This window comes from Macaca thibetana, chromosome 2, assembly GCF_024542745.1.
Source record: "Macaca thibetana thibetana isolate TM-01 chromosome 2, ASM2454274v1, whole genome shotgun sequence".
NCBI classification, from domain to species: Eukaryota; Metazoa; Chordata; class Mammalia; order Primates; family Cercopithecidae; genus Macaca; species Macaca thibetana.
This window is the reverse complement of record NC_065579.1, coordinates 124359381-124366641: the sequence shown is the minus strand read 5'-3', so window position 1 is coordinate 124366641 and position 7261 is coordinate 124359381. Positions and strand designations below refer to the sequence as shown.

General features: G+C 36.1%; 1 long non-coding RNA gene across 1 annotated transcript; it reads right to left on the bottom strand.

Moving 5' to 3' along the window:
• Positions 1 to 325: 325 nt before the first annotated feature.
• LOC126949363 (uncharacterized) lies at positions 326 to 1608 on the bottom strand. The gene is made up of 3 exons (XR_007723687.1): positions 1378 to 1608; positions 1185 to 1274; positions 326 to 460 (listed from the first exon to the last, which is right to left on the bottom strand). It is a non-coding gene; the product is annotated as an uncharacterized LOC126949363 (long non-coding RNA).
• Between the last annotated feature and the right edge of the window lie 5653 nt (positions 1609 to 7261).

Sequence of the window (7261 nt, the reverse complement as noted above, 5' to 3'; positions counted from 1 at the left end):
AGCAAGAATTTCCTGAGCTTCTGGTTTCTGGACTTGAGGAAGCATTTTTTTTTTTTTTTCCACAGAGGGTTTTCGAGAGAGCCCTCGGATCTAGCCACAACTCTGAAATATATCCCTCCAAAGTTTCAACTTACAGGCACAGTAGTGTCTTTTCTGTTTCAGCTAGTTTGAGCTGGGATTCTAAAGCTGCAGTAAGAAAGTGGCTGAATAATCCACTCCTATTCTTAAAAATTCATGCAAAATTTGCATTCTCCTTCATAATACATCCATGTGTGTTTTAAAAAGAAAAATATGTTAAATTATTTACCTTTGAGTAAAGTTGACTTTCCAGGAGGATGTGCCATGTTTATACAGTGTCTTCTCTCGCCCCTCGCTCACTGCTGAGGACCCCAGTTTTGAGTTGCATGGTTGTGGAATAAGAATGTAACAGTGCCTTTCTGAGACTTTCAGTCTTACTATCCTGAAGGAAAGAGAAGGAGAAGCTGAATGAAAGAAGATGAAGAAGAATTACATCCCAGGGAGGCTCACGTACTGGCCTCCTTTGCCTGGAGCTCCACTGACTACAATTCATAAAGCAACATGACTGACTGTTACTGAGCACTTACTATGTGCCAAATGCTTTATATGTATGATTTTACTCCTCATAACAACCTTTGAGGAGGCTACTATTATTGCTTCTAGTTTATAATTTTTTAAAAAAAGAAACTCATTCAGACTTTAAAAAATTATGCAAGACTACAAACCTAAAAATAACAAAGCCAGAGTCAAAACCTAGACAAATTAGGAACCTAAAATCATCATTATCATCAACATCATCATTATCATGATCACATTTATTATATGCCAGAAACTTCTCAAGTGTTTTACCTAAATAATGGAACAGGTAGTTAATTTTATCCTTTTCTCAAAAATGGGAAAACCAAAATTAACTTTGCTTAAAATGACACAGCAAGTATGTTTCAAAACTAGATGATCTTGCTCCAGAGTCTACAAACTTGATAGTAGATTATTGATCATACTTTTCTTCTTTCCTTAGCCTTATAGGGTAGATAAAAAGGAAGAACAGTGCTTCCTTGTAAGGTAGAAGAGGCCCCAAGACCCTTACACCAACCTATCTATGTACGAGAACTTCCCATTGACAACCAAAGGTAAGAAACAGAAAACTTTGCACAGCAAAGCCTCACCATTGTCTACATCACACTCAAAGTTGCACCTTCTACAGTCTGGCCCAATTCATGTCTTCTGATTTCACTGGGTCATGTCAAAGACCCTTCCTGGTAGTAGAATAAAAAGGGGCAAGTAGTTATATTAGTTTTCTATGGCCGATGTAACAAATTACCACAAATTTAGTGCCTTAGAAAAACAAAAATGTATTACCTTACACATCTAGAGGTCAGACATCACAGTGGGTCAGCAAGGCTGTGTTCCTTCTGGAAGCTTTAGGTGAAAATCTGTTTCCTTGCCTTCTCTAGCTTCTAGAGGCCTCTTGCATCCTTGGCTTTCGTCCCTTCCTTCATCTTTAAAGTCCACAGTGTAGTATCTTCAAGTCTTCCTTTGACTCTGACCCTTGTGGCTTCCTCTTTCCCTCATAAGGACCCTTGTAATGACATTGAGCCCACCTGGATAATCCAAAAAACAAAAAACAAAAAAAACAAAAAAACTACTTCCCATCTCAAGATTCTTAATCTCATCTACAAAGTCCCCCTTCCCTTGTAAAGGTAATATACTCAGAGGTTCCAAGGATTAAGATGCGGACATCTTTGAGGAGCCATTATTTTGATTCCCATATACTTTCCCCAGGGGCCAACAGACACTGCTGCTTGAAAATAACTTCAAGCTTCATGATTTCAGTTTTGAGTCACATCTCTCTGCTCCAGCTCCGGATCATGGATTGGAACCAGAAGGCTCTCCTGCTGAGTCCAGGAGGGAGCTAGAGAAAGGGGTTGAGACTATTCACACCATTATCCCTTTTTCTTCTGGCCTAAAGGTCATTATCACCTTTAACTCACAGCATTGCCATTTCTGGTTGTCAGATGCATTCATCTCTGGGTATTTACTGCATCTGAAACTTCCAGAGTAAGTTTACACAGTTCTCTCTTTAATACTTGTGTTTTCAAACACAGTATGAGCAGTGATTATTTCCTTCTTTAGGTCTGAGATCACTGTGCTTTCCATACTTCATAATAGCAAGTGATTTATTTGTTTTAGAGCCTGTGTTCTTGGATTCCCTCCCAGGCTATGTTTGAATGGCATTATAGAATTTTGCCAATCTTTGTTTTCTTTGCTACAATATCAGAGAAATGGAACTGAAATACCCACAGTTTTCAGACACTTCTTAACCAATTGACTTCACTTCCATAGTAAAAAAAAAAAAAAAAAAAAAAAAAAAAAAAAAAAAAAAAAAAGTTAACTCTTCATTTCAGTCTCACATACAATTATGGAGTCTCTTCACTCTCTTAAATCTTGGACTAAATGAAAGCAGTCATAGTTCAAAGTTGGCTTTAAATTATACATTCTGAAAGATAAATTAAAAAAACAAACTCTCCTTACCCACATATTAGGGCTGAGAAGAAGGGCCCTACATTTAAGAACATCATTTGTCCTAACAATAGGTATTTTCAAAGCTTTGACCAAATCTTTGGAATTCAAAGGAGACCTGGAATGGAGTTTTAAGGGAGAGCTAAGGAAAATTGCATTACTCTGCATAAGAAAGTGGAAGACTTTTTGTTTTTGCTTTTTTTATTTCCTTAGAGGCAGCCATAGACAATATATAAATAAATGAAAGTCATGGTGTCCCAATAAACTTTACAAAAAAAAAATAGATGATAGCATGTACCTCAGAAATATGTAGAACTATTATGTGTCTATAGTAATTAAAAATAAAAGGGTATAAAAAGGTGAAGAACCCTTGAGTAATACCCCAAAGTATAAAAACCGGGGCAGTATATGGCTGATGTGGTTTGGCTGTCACCTTGAATTGTAATCCCTATAATCCCCAGGTGTCAAGGTTGGAACCAGGTGAAGGTAGCTGAATCATGGGGGCAGTTTCCCCCATGCTGTTCTCATGATAGTGAGTGAGTCTCCCGATATCTGATGGTTTTATAAGCGACTGGCATTTCCGGTATTTGCACTCACTCCGTCCTGAAGCCCTGTGAAGAAGATGCCTGCTTCTCCTTTGCCTTCTGCCATGATTGTAAGTTTCCTGAGGCCTCCCCAGCAATGCAGAACTGTGAGTCAATTAAACCTCTTTCCTTTACAAATTACCCAGTCTAGGGCAGCAGTAAAGAATTACCCAGTTCTTTATAGCAGCATGAGAACTAACGAATACAATGGCACATACACCTCTCCGGAGACAATTACAGCAAAGAGATTACAATATGCTGAAATTACAAATAGGTTATTAACAGGGAGTTGGGGTGGTTTAACAGGAACCCTAAGACACAAGAATGACATCAGTGAAAATAGCATCCATCTTCCCCTCCGTGCTATGGCGAAGGTTTGGCAATAAACAGGACAGGTCTTAGGGTTGACCCAAGGAGCACTGCTCCTGATAAACTATGGTTGTATTCCCTTTTGAGAAGTAGGAGTGGTGGAAATCACATGGACTTGGTTAACCACTAAGACCTGGGTATAAATCCTACTTCGACCTGTCATTAGCTGCAGGTCCTTGGACTACTTACTTCATCTGTGAGTCTTAGTATCCAGCTTTGCCAAACTTTATAAGGCTCAGGAAAAATACAAAAGGACAGAACGCCATGAGGAAAGGGCAGGCCCTTAATGCACATTCCCTTCCTCTTTCTTGTGCTGTGGTTATTGGTTTCCCTTGGATGACTATTTAAAATAAGGGTCTGAAACACTCCACAAATGTGTGAGAGCACAGCTGCTCATCTAGCATTTCAGGTTTTCATTACGCAAACTGATAAGACTTATATTCTGTAATTGGTGCATGTTCTTTTTTTGCCTAATGACACTAATCTGTTTTTATCTTAGTCATTTAACTGAGTTTCATGATTAGCACAGGCAAGGTTTTAGGGATTTAAATCATTTGTTTGATGTTTTTGCTTTTAGGCATGTTTGATTATTTATTAAAATCGATAAAATCAGCTGTGTCAACTAGTTATTAAAACTATAATTCTTTTATTGGCTAATAGCAGGAGGGCTGAAGCAAAAGAAAAACTAAAACATTACATGAATTCTTGATTATGAAGCAAGTTTCTATAGGGGTGGCCTACATACTTTGCATTAACTGAAGCCTGTTTAGAACAAGTCTGTTCTATCTTTAGTCAATAAGGAAAGGACCAAGTGGGTAAGCATATGTGCAACTCATGTTCTAATTTATGCTTTAAAATAAAAACAAGTTTGAAAGAAGCAATGTGTTCTGGTCTTCAGAAAAGAAATACCAAGTACGTGCTAAGGGAGAGTGGTGAATAGTATCCAAAGATGACTTCCCTCCATTCCTTCCCACCCTGTACCTGCATGTCATTACAAACACCAAGAGGTAAATGCTCTGCCCCTTTTTCTGAATCTGGTTCTGCCTGTCACCTGCTTTGGCTGATGGAATATGGTGGGGGTGACACTCTGCCAGTTCTGGTCAAGGTCTTCAAGAGGCCTTTAAGAGCTTCCACTTTGAATGTAGAAAGCCAGATGCCACGCTCTAAAAAAGCTTGGGCCAGAATACTAAATGATGAAACACCACATGGAGAAAGAAGGACACATGGTGAAGTTCAGAGATGCAATGTGGGACAAGCAAGTAGCATCTTCTTGTAGCTCCCAGCCCAGCCCACCCCATATGGAACAGAAGAACTGCCCAGATAAGCTCTACCAGCATTCCTAATGTAAGTACTGTGAATAATAATAAATTATTATCTTTTTAAGCCACTAAGTTTTTGGGTGCTCTGTTATTCATCAATATATAACTCAAACAAGGGCAGGAGGGATAAGAGAATGACCATAGACTTTCAGGTAACTTTTAAAATAAAATATTTCACTGAAGGAGTGAATTTCTGTTGGCCCAGGATTATCTCTTCCCTTCAATGAAATTTCAACAGAAAGAGCTCCTCTTACTGAAACATTGTAGGAAAGAGAGAGAATGCACACAGATGAGAAAACATTGGTCTAGGATTCAGAGTTCTGGCTCCAGCCCGGGCTCTGCCACTCAGTGAAACAATGCTGGATAAAGCAGTTCACCCTCTGGGCTTCCATTTTGTCATCAGTCAAATGAAAAAAAGTGGCTAAGAGGGTCATTTGGCCTAGGATTTTACAGTCTTAGGTGTAGATGCTGAAACATGAACCCTATGTATTGTTTTATATGTAATCAGAGAAAGATACTCAAGGATGGATAATAGATAACGTTCTCCACAAAACTTTAAATTTGTGTCTCATCTGAACTCACTGCCTGTGTAATGTGGTGTTATAATTTGTTTTTAAAAACTATAACTTGTGACCAATGTAATTATGTCGCATTGTATTTTGTATGCTGACTAAATTTTAATTTGAAATTTTCAAACTTTAAAAAATGTTCTAAATATTGTAAGGTGGTTTAGGTATTTCTTTGTTTCTAACATTTTGGAAGTCTTAGAAGATAGAACTGATCTGTACCTCTTTTAAGCTGTAAGAAATCCTAGGTGTTAGTAACTATGTTGTCTCTAGGATCCCTTTTAGCTCTATACGTTGACTGTCACCCAGGTTTTCTTTCATTATTGTACCTACAGAATAATAAAGTACATATTGAATATAATTTGTAATTTTTCTGATGTCTTTTTATGGTACCAAGACATCCTTCTGAACTGATAGGCTTCATCAGAAATAAAAAGTTTGCCCCAAGAAATCAAAATAACTGTACAGAATGTTTCACACGTCTTGGTGGTGTTAACAAAATGTTTGCCCACATAAAGAGCTAACTTACTAGCCATAGGCAGCTCTTAGACAGGTGTCTCATGTTTGTGTGTGTGCATGAACACATGATAAGTTACCAAAATCATAATAGTATTTTAACCCCAGTTATATAAACAATTTAGCCTCTCCTCCTCTCCTGCAAAAAGACAAAAGAAATGGAAAGAAAAAAGATGCTTTTAACTTTGTAAAAAATTAAGTACCCAAGAGAAGAAAGAAAAAAGATAGTAAATATATAAAATATATGCAAATTAAAGCAGTATAATACCATTATCACCTGTCAAACTGGCAAATTAAAAAAATTAATTCCCAATGAAGCCAAAATAAAGACATTTTCATTCTAAAAGACTGAAATAATTTGTCACCAGATACTTACTAAAAAATATATTAAAAAGTATTCTTTAAGCAGAAAGAAGATTATCCCAGATGAAAGAACAGAGATTAAAAAAAAGAGTAAAGAGCAAAAAAAAAATGGTAAATATGTGATGTCTCAAAATGAATACTGAATGTACAAAACAATAATACTAATGTCTTACTGGCTTCTGTAATATATAAAATTAAAATACACAATGTCATATTAATCAGTAGGGAATAAATAGCATTAAAGTGGCTATCACTAATGTTCATAATAAAGTTAAAAGTCCTAATATTAGACTTTGATATGTCAAAGATAGATTTAATAGCCATGTAAATACCAAAATAATATAAGTAAAACTTTCAAACTCCTGGAGCAAAACATGAGATAATAAAAACTCTTTAATATAATTTATCCAAAAACATAGAAAAGAAAAAGAAGAGAGGATAGGCTAGATAGATAGGAGACACTCTAATATATCAATGATTACATTAGCTATAAATGTACTAAATGTTCCATTTAAATGACAAAGACTATCCAACTGGATTTAAAAACAAAACAAAACAAACCACTCTACACTGTTTAAAAGGCATAAGTATAATGGTTGAAGGCAAAATATTTTTAAAAAGAGAAAAAATATATGCAATATAAAGTAACAAAATGGAAACTGTGAAATAAAACAAAATATATTTTCAGTCAAAAGTACTACTGGAGTAAACAGGGGCAAATAAATAACAAATATTTACTCACTAGGAAAATGTAGCAATTCTAAATTTGTATGCACCTAACAACATAACCTCAAAATACATGAATCAAAAATTAACATAGTTATAACAAGAGGTAGGTAAATCCACAATCATAGTAGAGTATTTTAACATCTATTTCTCTGCTACTGTCAGGCCAACTGAACAAAATCAGTATAGATGTAAAAGATTTGAAGGATACAACTAGCAAACCCAATTCAAAGCAGGTACATAGAATACTGTCCCAAACTAGACAATGCACATTCTTCAC